Source organism: Hibiscus syriacus, unplaced genomic scaffold (assembly GCF_006381635.1).
Source record: "Hibiscus syriacus cultivar Baekdansim isolate YM2019G1 unplaced genomic scaffold, ASM638163v2 tig00117034_pilon, whole genome shotgun sequence".
NCBI lineage: Eukaryota > Viridiplantae > Streptophyta > Magnoliopsida > Malvales > Malvaceae > Hibiscus > Hibiscus syriacus.
Window position 1 is genome coordinate 7,756,714 of NW_024063533.1, and position 16,957 is coordinate 7,773,670.

The window sequence follows — 16,957 nt, forward strand, 5'->3', positions numbered from 1 at the left end:
TCTAAGTACCAGTTGTCAAACAAATTCTACTAGTATCTTTTTCAAAAGCATTCTTCATTAACTTCTTCATGGAGTTGAATAAATCAAGACAATCCCTTCTAATTGTAAAACGAGAAGGGAGATGAAACCTTGGGCATGTCAGAGAAAGAAATGACTTAAACCCTTATCCCTCCACAATTCGAAAAGGTAGCTTATCCACGTTTATCATGTGAATCAATGCATTTCTAATAGCATCTTCTTTAAACTTCCAAGTTGAAAGTTTTTTCGCTTCGCTTTCAAGGTCAGCCCGATGTATTGCTATTTCTAATTGTTTAGAATATGAAGTATTGCCTCGAGGTTTTTTAAGCATGTCTTCAAATGATTATTCAAAATGGTTGTAGAACCACTGGTTTATATCCAGTAAGTCATGTCAAAATAATTGCATCTTGCCTTGTTCTCCCCATCTTTAGCTACATATTTTTTTTAAATGATTCCAACATGATGCTCTTGGTTTTTGTTTCTTTCGAACACTTTTATTACTCGTTGGATCATTGACTTTGCATGTAGAAGAACTTTGTGAACTTTGAGTTGAACTATTACTACATAGTTGTGAGCTTTGAGTCCCTAATGATTCACTCATCTACATTATCAAAATAAGATATATTAACATTGTAGACATCATTTTTTCATTTTAAATTTTAAATTATTATTATTATTATTATAATTATTATTATATATATTATTTATTAAATATTACAAAGCCCAATTACAAGATCCCGGAGCCCAGATCAGGTCCAACAGTGACCCAACTTGAACCAGGCCCGAGAAGCCCAAATCATTTGGGAGTTTCAGCTAGGGTTTCTAAACCCTAGCTCCCAACTGCCGTTTCTAGAAACCCCGCGCCGCAGCCGCCTCTCCAGCTGCCAGAAGCTTCCAGATGCCTCAACCTTTGATGCCAAGTGCTCCAATCGACGCTGCCGACACCTCCAATGCCAGGTGTTTCAACCATGGCGCCACCGCCTCCGACGAAGTCTTCAGAAGCCAACTGCCTCCCCCACACGTCGCGGCTACGGGGTGAGTCACCACATAGTTTTGGTGACTCACCGAACTCCATTTCTTTGACCGGTCCGAGAGTCACATCGTCGATGGCTATAAAAGCCATCGACCACACCTGCAAAAAAAAAAAAAGAGGAAGAACCGGAGAAAAACAGAAACAAGAGCAAAATATATATATATATATATATATATATATATATATATATATATACCAAACATCCCAGTCAACAACAACGAAGAAAAAAAAAGGCAGCGAACAGACGAAGAACAACAGAGAAACAGACGAGGAGATAGAAAGGGAGAGCAACCAACAAAGCAAGAACTACACCAACGATCCCAGAAAATACAAACCAAAAGAAGAGAAAAAGAGACTTACCGAGGAAATCGCCGTCGTGAGAGCCTCCACAAGTCATCGGAGAACCGAAACGTTGAAGAGAAATATCCTAGATCTACGACGATTGGTAAGGTTTTAAGCTAAAACAACCTTAGATCCGGGTATAGAAAAATAGGGGCTTCGATTTTGGGTGGGTTTTGTAATTTTCGGCCACCGTTAACGGTGGCCGGCAGCGGTGGCCGGAGCCCGGCAGCGGTGGCTGACCAGGACGGCTTTCTCTAATTTTAGAGAGAAGCCAGAGAGAAATCTTCTCTCTCTCTGTTTGAGAGAAGAAGAGAAATGAAGAAATAAAAGGTTGGCCCGAAGGGCCAGCCGGTTTAGGGTTTATAAACCCTCCCCCATACGACGTCGTTTAAGGGGGAGGAGTGTGCGTGTAATTTCTATCAGGGGTAAACCTCGTCTGCAGTACTCCAAGTTTGTATATCTTGTAATTTAGTCACTAAAAGCAATTTTGATTATTTTAATTTAGTCTTCTAATTTTATTTTATTTTAATTTAGTCCTTATCAGCATATATATATTTAGGAAAATATCAAATTTAGTCCCTCATAGTTTATTAATTATTATTTTAATCACGTATTAATTAATTTGGTTAAATTACACTATTAATCATTATCTTTCATAATATTTCGAATTATTATCTTTATTTTTAATACTTTATATTTAGTTTTATAATTTTGAATTTCTTTTATTTTGATCATTATTTAATTACAATATTATTTTGTTATTACTTTTATATTTTAATTATTGCTTTAATTATTATTTTATTATTATCTTAGTCACATAAATATATATATATATATATATATATATATATATTTTATAAATAATAATGTTTATTTATTTTCGATATCAAAGAAAAGGGCAGTCTTAATATAACTGGATGTCCTATTCTGGTATTTTAAATAATTAAATATTATAAAAATTATAATTTAGTTTTATTTAAATTATTAAAATTTTAATATATTTTTATTTATTAATATCAAAGAAGAGAGTTGTCTTAAGATACCTAGAAGCCCTTTTCTGATATTTTTGAATAAATAAATATCTTACTATATTAAAATAAATTTTTTGTCTTAAAAAAATGTTTGTCATTTTTTTTTAATATTGAAGAAAAGAGCTGTCTTAAGGCACCTAGAAGTCCTTTTCTGATATTTCTAATAAATATTTTATTTATAAATGTATATAAATTAATATATTCTTTTCATAATTATAATTTTGAAATATTAAGATTATAAATTAAATATATTTTGAATTTTTAAATTTCTAATAATAGAGACAATTTATAATTAAAAAGTACCAATTTTGGGCGTTGTAGGGGTGCTAATCCTTCCCTAAACGTAACCGACCACGAATCCCTTTTTATTATAAAAAGAAAGAATTTTTTGTTATAAACGCAGATCAGCTCATCTTTTAACTGATGTTTTCTTAAAAACTCTTTTAAAAGATAATTTTTAGGTATTCGACCTACCTGACCCAAAAGGCCGATGGCGACTCCCAAATTATTTATTATTCACATTATTTTTCCAACCAAGCATAAAAAAATTCGTGCCCGGACGAAAAACGGTTACGACAGCTTGGCGACTCCACTGGGGATCGGTCAAACTTTTAAATTGTCTCTATTAATTATAAATTAAAATTTCATATATTTAATTTATAATTCTTTCTTTTCAAATTATTTTATATACTTATTATTTTTATAGTTTTTATATATTTTCTTATTAATATCTCATTTTATTTGCAAGTATTTTATTTTATTATTTATTTTTCTGTTAGAGGTTTGAACATTTCTCCTCACACACAACACTTGCATTGCATAACATAAAGCTCTATAATTGAGTTTGTCCTTTTTAAGTGGGAGTGAAAGCGACGTCTTCGTGAGAATTTATTCTTCGTGTCAGACCTAGCAAGTAACTTTCGGGGTTCATATGCTCTATGTCTTCGTGAGAATTTATTCTCCGTGTCAGGTATAGAGAAATGTGTCCCCTCGAATTGAACTCGATCTGTTTAAGTCTGTAATGGACTAGGATTGAGGGTTGACAGCCCAAGGGGGCATCAACAAGGACAATTCGAGTACCTTTACTCCTAGAACTGAAACTCTGCATATAATAAACCCTAGAAATTCACAGTACTGAACCTCTGTTCATAGGTGCACACAAAGGAGAAATAAGCTCTAGCTTTTAATTTATTATTATTTTTTCTCCCTGAATAAATGCATGCGAACTAGAAATCATGCGGTTAGGTTAATTTTTCCAAACAAAGCATGGAACTAGAAAGCATGAGGTTAGGATTTATTATATACCATGATAAATAAAAAAAATTTCAATTAGTTGGTATTAACCATTTTATTTTTTCTTATTTTCCCATGTATGTTATTTTTGCTCTAATTTGTTTAAATTATTTTCTTTTGTTTGCATTGCATGATCATGACCAAAAGGTGTTAACTGAAAAGACTGTTCATCAAATTAGAAAGAAATCATAAATGGACAAAAAGTTCTATGATCAAACAAAATATGATGCGGCCAAGAAAAGACATCCTGAGGGAACTCTGAAGATAGAGAAGAGCTATGCACCCAAAGATTGTATGCCCATTGAAGAGCAAAAGGAGATACGAGAAATAAGAGAGCAGATGTCCAAAATGATGGATAGAATATCTGTTTTGGCCAAAAGAGAAGAGATTCCTGCACAGAAAGAGATAAAGCTTAATGAAGATAATCATGCAATTTCATATATGCAAGGGACTTCGGATCTTAACCAATTGGAGAAATTACAGACAATCATCATTCGTATTCACCAATCGTCTGGAGATACCAAAGAAATGGTGACAACTGTACAAGCTCCCAGAGAAGAGAAGAAATCATGTAATCTAAAATCATCGAAGTTTAGTATACTCCCGATATTTAAAACTCAGGTTCAATTCAAGACAAAAGGAGGTTCTCATGTTGATGTTATACCTATATCATATAAAGATTTGTATGAAAAGTTACTTGAAGCACGAGAAATAGCTCCATATTACATAAAACCATTCCAACCTCCGTATCCAAATTGGTATGATATCAACGTTCATTGTGAATATCATGTCGGAGCTCAAGGACATACCATCGAGAATTGTCTTGCCTTCAAACGTCGAGTCCAAAGTCTTTTGGATCAGGGAATCTTGCAGTTTATGATAAATGATCAACCTAGTTTGGTAACTGAAGATCTTGCCAGATTAACACCAAATGTATTCAAAGGTAAGAGCATTAGTAAAGACGTCCAGAAGGAAAAAGATTTGCTGAGGTTCGAAGCTCAAATACGTCATTTGAAGGATCAAAACAAGGAATTGAGCACCAAAATGGAAAACATGCATGAAGATTTCCAGAAGGTCAGTCAAGTCTTTCAAAAGGCTGGCATAGGAAACACCCCAGAAGAGTGGATCACGAGGGTCATCAAACTGAAAAAGAATTGTAACATACATAAAGGTCAAGCTAAGAAGTTTTGTCATGATTCAAGAGTTGCAGAAGAAAGACGCAATACAACTGCCATTGAATTGGGAAAATATCAAGCCAAAAATCAAATGTTGAATAATGCTATGACCAACATGGAAGCATCATATCAGATTCATCAGCATGAGATTGATACTGAATTAAAAGAAAATATAGACAAGAACAAGACATTGAAGGAATGCTTAGATGATTATGGGAATCTTGTACGACAACTTTTTGAACATAAAGATTCTCTCACAAGAAAAAATGAGCAACATTGTTCACAACTCCGATAATTGACACGGAAGATGAAGGAAAAGGACAATATCATGAAGGAAGTTGTTGTTCAAGCAAACAATGTGGCTCATAAGCTGGTAGACTTAGCTGGCTTCATGAGAGAAATAAAGCAGATAGATAACTCCACACCTGAGTATGAGTGGAAGTTAGTTTGGCTTTTAATGGAAATAAAAAAGTTAGGAGTGAAAGCTATCCCTTATATGTAAAGTTTTGTTTGATGTACCGAAACTTTTTGTGTTCAATGAAATCTGTTCTAAGATGATCACTCTTGAGTAAACACCTTTTCATACATGCATTTTCATTTTGCATCTTTGCATTTTTCATTTTGCATTTATATTTTTATGTTTGCTTTTGTATTGCACAATTTACATTTTTATATTTACATTCATATTTTTATGTTTTCATTTTTTTCATATTTGTATTTTTACGTTCGTATTCATATTTTCATTTTTTGCATTTGCATCTTTACATAATTGCATTTGGTTTCAAGTTATTTTACATATATTTAATCATGAAAACCTGGGAATAATTCGTGGAGGATTCCATGACAGAATTTTTGAAATCAAAGTGGAGCTAACTTGGTCTTCCTAAACAAGGACAAGAACCATGAATGAGATTTTAGCAAGGGTTTGTAGAATTGAGAAACTGCAAGAGCAACTTATCAAGATTCAACAAGGGATTTGATTCTTACTTGTAGCAAAAACGCTTAGCACAATACAAGAAAAATGCATAAAGAAACTGAGGATAGACTAGCCAAAGTTGAGATAAAGCAGAAAGAGACACAAGAAGAATTGAGAAGCAAGTTGGTACAAGTTGAAGCTAATATCGAAAATTCTCAGATCAATCTACTGAACAAGTTGGAAAAAGTGACTGAGACGCATTTGACCACTGGGAAAAGTCTTGTTGAAAACCCCACACATCCTCTTGGTATTACATCTATTCACATTCCGGAGCACACTTCTGCGCATCAGGAAACCCAAGCACCAGTTCATTTCAATGTTAAAGTCCCACAATATCAAGCTGAAGCTTCGTTCCCCGCTGATTGTCCTATTGCTTCTGAGTTAAAGTCAGATAAATTTTGTAATGAGGTCCTTGACTCAAATGAATTAGTTGAAAAGAAAAAACTCATCCAAAGATTGAAAAATGTAGAAGAGGGGATAAAATCTAAAGAGATGGCTGAGTCATTTTATGGGTTTGAAGCCAAAGAGTTAAGTTTGGTCCCTGACCTAATTATCCCACCAAAGTTCAAGGTTCCAAATTTCGAGAAGTATAATGGGACCACATGCCCTTCATCTCATATCACCATGTACTGTCGTCGCATGACTGGCTATGTGAAGAATGAAAAGTTGTTGATCCACTGTTTTCAAGACAGTTTATCTGGACCTGCTTCCAAATGGTATAATCAACTAAAACGTACTCAAATACGTTCTTAGAAAGACTTAGCTCAAGCCTTTTTGAGTCAATATAAACACATGACTGATATGGCCCATGATCGAACGACATTACAAAACATGAATATGAAGTGCAATGAGAACTTTCGACAATATGCACAACGATGGAGGAACGTTGCTTCTCAAGTGCATCCACCATTGACGGAAAGGGAATTCACTACTTTGTTCATTAGTACATTGAAATCTCCCTATTTTAATCACATGATAGGGACTGCCACTAATAATTTCTCTGATATCATCATGTGTGGAGAAATGATTGAAATAGCTATCAAGAATGGCAAGATAAGAGGCTTCGATAGTACTGACATTGAGAGAAAATCTGAGATCAATACAGTGAGATCTTATTCAACTAATCATGGGACCAAATCTTATAGAATAACCCGAGAGAAAGGTCATATTGATGAAATTCCAATGACATATGAAGAATTGCTCCCATTACTAGTTCAGCGGAATCTTGTGACTCCAGTTCAGTCTAAACCAAAAAAAACCCCATTTCCTGAAGGGTATGAAGTTAATGCAATATGTACCTACCACAAGAGAAGTATAGGGCATACTACTGAGAATTGTGGGGCATTAAAACGCAAGGTTCAGAATTTAATTGAATCAGGGGCATGGACCTTTAAGGAGTAATGAGTCATGATAAATAAATAAGTGGAAGTGTTATCTACCACTGTAGTACTTTCTATTTTCAACACCTTGTTTGAATATGTTTTTTGTTCCTTTCTCCGCCTTTTGTGCAATAAATAAATATTTGTTTCTTTTTATGGTTATGAGCAAGGAGTCAAATTTTAATCTTGAGATTATTGAGTATCAAGTAGATTAAATATTCTTTTAATTTTTCAAGAGTTATAGATCTATTGGCAAGTGGTAAAGTTATATCTTCCATATCTCACCCAATGCCAATTACTCGACCCTTACCAAAACCAAATCCTGACACTACATTTATCTGAGACTCTGAAGAAATGTCTCTACCTGTTTTTGAGACACAAACTCTAGATGTTTACCTTCTCGGGTAGAGTTGATTGATTGATGATACTACCTTCTACCATATACATGACTTTAAAAGCCACACATTTTTCCTTCCAAACACAAAACCATCATAAACCAAAAGACCTCAAAAGAACCAAACTTTCAATTATCCGTGAATCTTACTGCAAGAGGAGACGATATGAGGCATCATGGACCAACTCATTGAAGATAATTTCGAGTGATTAGGGCATACTTAAAGAAGAAGGGAAGAGTGATTGATTGAAATATATATATCATGCATTAATTACATTTTTCATGTAAGTAAAATTAATCTTGAATATTCATCCCCCTGGAGATATCTCTTTTTAGAAAGACTTATATGTATGAGATGACTAAATTTCGCGCACAGATCAAGCATGCCAACTCAGTGACATATCGCCCAAAGATGAATGAGGCATTTGCAGGAGCAAATAAGAACCTTAAGAGGATCATTACAAAGACCACTAAAGCTTACAAGGATGACACGAGAAGCTACCTTTTGCCTTGTATGCATATTAAATTACTGTGCGAACATCTACTAGGGCAACACCTTATTGTTTAGTCTATGGGATGGTAGCAGTATTACCAATAGAAGTTGAGATCCCATTATTTTGTATCCTCAAGGAGGAAAAATTGGAGAATACTGAATGTATCCAATTTCGATTTGATCAATTAAACCTTATTGATAAGAACCAATTGAAAGCCATATGCCATGGGCAGATGTATCAGAAATAGACGATGAAAGGTTACGAACAGAAATCCGAGAGAGTTCCAAAAGGGTGATCTAATGCTGAAAATGATCTTGCTTGTACATAAAGATTTCCATGGGAAATGAATGTCTAATTGGAAAGGGACCTATCCAGTAAAAAAAAGAAAAAAAAAACAAAAGACCTTTTCCGGAGAAGTGTTGATCTTGGCAAAAAGGGATGGGAAAGTTCTGAGAAACCAAATAAACTCGGATTTGTCAAGAGATATTATGCTTGAAGAAGAAAAAGGACAAAAGGAAAAGGAGGTGTTCAAAGCAATTGAAGTCTTATACTCCTCCAGCAAAGACATCAAAGAAAGAAAAAAACAGAAAAAGAAAAAAAGAAAGAAAAAAAGAAAAAAAAAGGAAAAAGGAAAAAGGGAGAAATTAAATCCAGATAGGTGACTCATGGAACCTCAAGTTACAAGATGGATCGATGATTCATATTCAACAAGAAAAGCAAGAAATGATGAAGATATAAGAAAATGGAAATGAATCCAAAATTTGGCAGTCTAGAGGGATCCAGATGATGGAAAAATCCCCAGCAAGGCAGATCCAAGTCAAGCAAAGCAAGATTGAAGGCATCTAAAGAGAATATCTTCAGAATTCATTTCGCCTCTCAAGATTGATTTTTATTTGCAAAAATTGGTTTTTTTAAAATCTTTAATGCATAATATGAAAAATGATAAAGGGGGTTCAAGATGTAAATTTTTAAATAACATCTTGAAACCAAAGGAGGATTCGAGTTGAAAACCTAAAAAAAGGCGGCTCGAATATTGAATGGTGCAACAATGACATAAGAGACGATCTTAAGCTCTTAATAAAGCACCGCACATCCCAAAGACGTTCCTGAGAGTAGGGAAACAAGAAGCATCTCTACAAGATGGGCATAACAACCATTTCTTCAAGTTAGTGGAAGTCGAAACGACATACTGAACCAACTTGAAAGAACCTACTTTACCAAAATCCACCTACACCTTAAATTAGTCAATAGTTTTGACACTTGCCATAGGACTATGACTTTTTAATGATTTAAATGTGTAGTTGATTTATTTGATATTCATTAAACTCATTGTTTATGATTTGATTATATTGTGAACCTTGTTTATGATTCGATTATATTGTGAACCTGAAAGGGATAATACTTTACAAAATTCTTTCATAAAGAAAAAAAAACATTTTCAAACAGGACAGTCTCAAATGGAGAAGGTCCTTGAAGCAATTATTGCTTATTCTACCTCTGTTGTAGAAAAAGAATAAACGAGGCCAGAATAATGAAGCACTTCACATTTTTTAAGGCAAGTGCTCTGAGAAGCCAGAAAGTCTGGAGAATTGAGATTGTGACACTCCCCTATGACATTATTTGAGGCCATCAAGAAAGATTATCGTTTATCTCATGTTGAGGGTGATAAGCATCACCAGACAAATTATTTTCCCTAACCATCAATTCATGTTCTCTAGAAGATTACATCATAGAGCCATGAACAAGTCACTACCTGCACTCTGGTTATATCTTGATGTTGGCTCAAGTCTTGATACATTATTGCTACTTCTTCTATGCCGATCATTTTCTTTGTCAATATGGTATCTATTATGTCCTTCAGAAAATTGCTGAATTTGAATTTGAGGACTTATGGCACAGAATAAGACATTGGAACAGAATCTACCCTTATAGGCCTTTTATATAGGGTAACATTGGTTACAGGATTCCAAAAGTTGAAGATAACCAGTTTTACTGTTAACTAAACCGTTCCATGATTCGAAAAGAGTGGGATATATTGGAGTAACAGAAGAGACAGTGTTCATAGCAGTCATTGCAAGAAAATGCACCAACAAAAATCTTTTAGTTCATCCTGATGATGTTTATTTCTTCCAGTAAGGTTGTTACGCTGGATGCCACTGACAACAAGGTCGAATTCGACAAATTTACTCATCAATTGCTCCAACTGATCATTATTCAGTTCTTGCACATCTGTTTTCAAAGATATGCCAAGACAGTAGAAGGTGACCTCTGCATCACTGATTCCAGAAAAAGAGACAGGACATTGATATCACTGGGAACATATCTCTAGTAGATCCTCCTCCTCGTGTATAGTTTTTAGGGAAACCTAAAAGCATTTCCACCTCATCAAGTTCAAATGGAGTAACTTTATTCCTTCCAACCCATACCAGATTCCATTTTCAGCACTCATCAAGAACATACTTCTGGACACTCGAAGGTGGCTCATCATCAGAAGTTTCAAGAACTTTGCGGATCCTTTCTGTCAATTTGGTACTTCATGTACATGTTTGTAAACAGTTCAACTTTGTGACACATTGAGGAAGCGGAATAAGAAGAAATATGTTCTCAATTGGCAGATTATGAACATAGCCCCTTTTCAGTGCAGCAACATGAAAATACTTTGAATCTTCGAATTCTGGCTCTACATCATTTCGGTCCAAACATCAACTAGAGCAAGTGCTACATTCTTGTAGTAGAAATAAGGAGGCACAATAGCATCTTCTGGAAGGGTTCTTTGAGTTATCTGATCTGATCATTGTAATTGAAAGGTGAACTGCATGATCGTCTTCATTAAGAAGCTTCTTTTCAAGCTTTCTCTGTTTCTTCATTTTCCAAAAATCATAGCCCAAGTTTCGCCTTTTCATGTAATTGGGATCATTGCATATTTGCTTCCTATCTTCTACTGAAAGAAGTGCGTCAACAGCCTTAGCCATTTGAGCAGCACATATAAAATCTGTCAACTCTGTAATTGATGAATTCAGACCACATCTCTTCATGGTTATTGAATCCTCAGACTCTGAATATCCTATTTTTGTCAAGTATAACAGTTTACTCTCCTCATCAGAATCAGAATTCATGATTTCCTCGATATCAGAAGAATCAATATTTGTGAAATCATCTTGAAAGATCGCTTCATAATCAGATGAGTTGTTATCAGGATCAACATGTTGCATGGGTGCGGATTTTTGATGAGCCTGTACCACTATATATGTAATCTTGCCATTGCATCAGATTACTATTCGCATAAATTGGTTTCTCTCCCACATAAAAGTATATTTCAGATATGGCCTTCACTGAAAGATGATAAGCCACTGTGTCAACCTGGAATGAATGATTGAATACTTCTTAAGTTTATGACAACGTGAAGAGGATTCCTCCATTTACTTGACAACACTGCTGTTTAGTGGCACCATAATGAGAGCATTCAAGATAAACAGATTTGGGGCACGAATAAAGCCACAAGTACCTACAATAGTTCATTGTCAAAATTAGACCTCGTGGGGATCATGATATTCAAGTCAAACAGACATTGAAAATAAACCAGAAGCAGAATATTAGGGCATATCGAAAGCCCATTTCAGACAGATCCATGTGGGGCATTTTGAAGGCTCATATTAACAAGAAGCAAATGTCGGGGAAAGCTGAAAGCCCCTTTCAATCAGAATTAAGAATGTTGATGTATTTTGAACGCTCATATCAGTAAATATTGGGGCATGCTGAAGGCCTATATCTTCCTATGTCAAGATCATTGACTTGAACAAATATTTACAATAAGACAGAAATGTATGAAGAATGAAAATGATGAAACAGTGACAGTTGAGCTGACTTAATTGCTTCATTCATCAAACACTTACATCAGGGTCCTGTTGAACAAATATCTACCCAACAGGGGTAAAGATGGTCCCCAGGCAAACTACTCGATCCAGGGTTCAGTTCCTAAAGATCTTAGCATTTAATTTGGCCTCTTGTGTGTTAGTGATAATTGAAAATATTTCTTTGAGGTTCCTGACAATTAGTTTAAACCATACTGTTGGGATTATGAAGTTGTTTTTCACATCAGTTTTTACTTGCTTGATGACATTGGAATGGAGACTCGACTCACTTACATTAATGTTATTCCCGTTATTACTGGGGTCATCATTGCCAGCCAAGAATTTCATGTGCGTTTCATGTGTTATCATGTGCGTTTCATCCCCAGCAGCAAGAATTTCATGAACCTTTTTCTGTACATGGATCCTATAGTTGATGTGTTTTTACTTCCTACAAAGATTATTATAGAAGAAAACGTGATCAGTATCACATTTGTCTTTGCCCGAGATGATATCAAGATCAGTTAGTGTCTCCTATTCAATTCGACACCAGCATATCTTGTGAATTTGACCAACTTTTTGGTCATACCAACATCACACTTGAATCCCCATGGAATTTTGTTCTCAAATGGTCTAGTGACATCATACAAAAACTTTGAACACTAGACAATGAGTTTCAATAATTGAGAAACCTTGGCAGAAGCCACAGGAAAGGATGAATGTGTTTCCAAATATTTTACATCTGAGCAGAAACCACATAAGATGAAGAATGTGTTATCAAATGTTTTACGACCCAGTGAGTATAGTGTTGAACCAATATTGTTATCATATGGTTTTCCTTTGTTGACCCAAGATGAATTTTGTCTTCTTCAACCCCAAGATTAGAAGTGAGATATGATGAAGATTCCTTTCCACAGAAAGAGAGCTGAAATTTTAACAACAAGAAACTAATGGAGCTAACTAAGGTTGAATGACAGGTTGATTGTTAAGCATCTCAACACGATATGGTCCAAGTTGCCTTATTCGAGATCTGATTATATGTGGAGACATGAAAGAAATTGGAATAAATCTTCCTTGTGATGTGTTTCAAGAGTCAAATTAGAATAGACTCTACTCTCCTAATTAATCCCTGCTGAGTCAGACGATAGATTCTCTTTTTAAAAGATGACATATTCTCTTTTCAAAGATGAAAGCTTTATGGGATTTCTACACAAGTCCAAGCAAAGAAAATTGGTTTCATCCAAGACAAAATGGGACATCAAGGTCATAGTTTTGACTACGGCAAGAGTTCCACAAATGAAACATTTCTTCTGAGACCTTCATGAAGCAAAGAAGACAGCAAAGATACAAGTTGATCAGATGATTCTGCAGAAATGCAAGCTTAATAGCATAAGTTGCGACACTGATATTCAGATGTAACCCTGGCAATAAATGATGAACTGAAGGAAGATCGAGTTCACCATTTTGAAGTCAAATGAAGATTGCATCAACATTCATGCATTCATAAAAACATCATTTACACAATAGACAATGCATTACATTGATACATCTGAGTGTATTCAAACATGAAGTTTTACAGATCTTCGGAAAAACGAAGAAGGTAAAAAATACCTTACAAGAAGAAGGTATTCAAAACCAAAAATACAGGAATCACGCAAACATCTGAAGAAGAGATGGACGCAATCCACAAGAATGAGCATTATCTTGAGATTGGGGCATGTTACCCAATCAATATGTTATTTAAAAAACATAATGAGAAAATGATTTTCATAGTTTCTCATTTTATCTTTTCTAAAATGAAATTGTTGAAAAGTAAGAAAACGATTTTCTTAGTTTTTTACTTAGTAAACTATTTCTAACAACCTTATCTTGAGATTGGGGCATGTTACCCAATCAACAGGTTATCTTGAAACATAATGAGAAAACGATTTCCAAAGTTTCTCATTCAATCTTTTCTGAAAATGAAATTGTTGAAAAGTAAGAAAACGATTTTCTTAGTTTTTTACTTAGTAAACATTTTCCCTCGAAATAGCAATTTATCTCACTTGAGATTATTTTTCTTAAAACAAAATTTATCTCGCTCGAGACAGTTTCACTCGAAATAGCAATTTATCTCACTTGAGATTGTTTTTCTTAAAACAAAATTTGTCTCGCTCGAGACAGTTTCACTCGAAATAGCAATTTATCTCACTTGAGATTATTTTTCTTAAAACAAAATTTGTCTCGCTCGAGACAGTTTCACTCGAAATAGCAATTTATCTCACTTGAGATTGTTTTTCTTAAAACAAAATTTGTCTCGCTCGAGACAGTTTCACTCGAAATAGCAATTTATCTCACTTGAGATTGTTTTTCTTAAAACAAAATTTGTCTCGCTCGAGACAGTTTCACTTGAAATAGCAATTTATCTCACTTGAGATTGTTTTCCTTAAAACAAAATTTGTCTCGCTCGAGATAGTTTCACTCGAAACATAAATTTTCATCACTCGATGGATCAGCTTTTTGATGTTTCCAAAAAGCCTTCGGGAGCTTTTTTGATGTTTTCAAAACCTTCGAGTCATCTGTAAGCCCTTCAGTGCATGATGTTTTCAAAACCTTGAGTCATCTATAAGCCCTTCAGTGCATGATGTTTTCAAAACCTTCGAGTCATCTGTAAGCCCTTCAGTGCATGATGTTTTCAAAACCTTCGGGTCATCTATAAGCCCTTCAGTGCATGATGTTTTCAAAACCTTCGAGTCATCCATAAGCCCTTCAGTGCATGATGTTTTCAAAACCTTCGGGTCATCTATAAGCTCTTCAGTGCATTATATTTTCAACATTTCCATCCTGCTCAAAAGAAGCCAAATGAAAAAATTATTGTCTTTTTCGTCTTTGCTCTATTCTTGTTAACACAATGATGAGCAAAGAGGGGCAGCTATAGACATCATTTTTTTCATTTTAAATTTAAAATTATTATTATTATTATTATAATTATTATTATATATTATTTATTAAATATTACAAAGCCCAATTACAAGATCCCGGAGCCCAGATCAGGTCCAACAGTGACCCAACTTGAACCAGGCCTGAGAAGCCCAAATCATTTGGGAGTTTCAGCTAGGGTTTCTAAACCCTAGCTCCCAACCGCCGTTTCCAGAAACCCCGCGCCGCAGCCGCCTCTCCAGCTGCCAGAAGCTTCCAGATGCCTCAACCTTTGATGTCAAGTGCTCCAATCGACGCTGCCGACACCTCCAATGCCAGGTGTTTCAACCATGGCGCCACCGCCTCCGACGAAGTCTTCAGAAGCCAGCTGCCTCCCCCACACGTCGCGGCTATGGGGTGAGTCACCACATAGTTTTGGTGACTCACCGAACTCCATTTCTTTGACCGGTCCGAGAGTCACACCGTCGATGGCTATAAAAGCCATCGACCACACCTGCAAAAAAAAAAAAAAAAAAGAGGAAGAACCGGAGAAAAACAGAAACAAGAGCAAAAAATATATATATATATATATATACCAAACATCCCAGTCAACAACAACGAAGAAAAAAAAAGGCAGCGAACAGACGAAGAACAACAGAGAAACAGACGAGGAGATAGAAAGGGAGAGCAACCAACAAAGCAAGAACTACACCAACGATCCCAGAAAATACAAACCGAAAGAAGAGAAAAAGAGACTTACCGAGGAAATCGCCGTCGTGAGAGCCTCCACAAGTCATCGGAGAACCGAAACGTCGAAGAGAAATATCCTAGATCTACGACAATTGGTAAGGTTTTAAGCTAAAACAACCTTAGATCCGGGTATAGAAAAATAGGGGCTTCGATTTGGGGTGGGTTTTGTAATTTCCGGCCACCGTTAACGGTGGCCGACAGCGGTGGCTGACCGGGACGGCTTTCTCTAATTTTAGAGAGAAGCAGAGAGAAATCTTCTCTCTGTCTGTTTGAGAGAAGAAGAGAAATGAAGAAATGAAAGGTTGGCCTGAAGGGCCAGCCGGTTTAAGGTTTATAAACCTTCCCCCATACGACGTCGTTTAAGGGGGAGGAGTGTGCGTGTAATTTCTATCAGGGGTAAACCTCGTCCGCAGTGCTCCAAGTTTGTATATCTTGTAATTTAGTCACTAAAAGCAATTTTTGATTATTTTAATTTAGTCTTTTAATTTTATTTTATTTTAATTTAGTCCTTATCAGCATATATATATTTAGGAAAATATCAAATTTAGTCCCTCATAGTTTATTAATTATTATTTTAATCACGTATTAATTAATTAGGTTAAATTACACTATTAATCATTATCTTTCATAATATTTCGAATTATCTTTATTTTTAATACTTTATATTTAGTTTTATAATTTGAATTTCTTTTATTTGATCATTATTTAATTACAATATTATTTTGTTATTACTTTTATATTTTAATTATTGCTTTAATTATTATTTTATTATTATCTTAGTCACATAAATATATATATATATATATTTTTAAATAATAATGTTTATTTATTTTCGATATCAAAGAAAAGGGCAGTCTTAATATAACTGGATGTCATATTCTGGTATTTTAAATAATTAAATATTATAAAAATTATAATTTAGTTTTATTTAAATTATTAAAATTTTAATATATTTTTATTTATTAATATCAAAGAAGAGAGCTGTCTTAAGATACCTAGAAGCCCTTTTCTGATATTTTTGAATAAATAAATATCTTACTATATTAAAATAAATTTTTGTCTTAAAAAAATGTTTGTCATTTTTTTTTAATATTGAAGAAAAGAGCTGTCTTAAGGCACCTAGAAGTCCTTTTCTGATATTTCTAATAAATATTTTATTTATAAATGTATATAAATTAATATATTCTTTTCATAATTATAATTTTGAAATAATAAGATTATAAATTAAATATATTTTGAATTTTTAAATTTCTAATAATAGAGACAATTTATAATTAAAAAGTACCAATTTTGGGCGTTGTAGGGGTGCTAATCCTTCCCTAAACG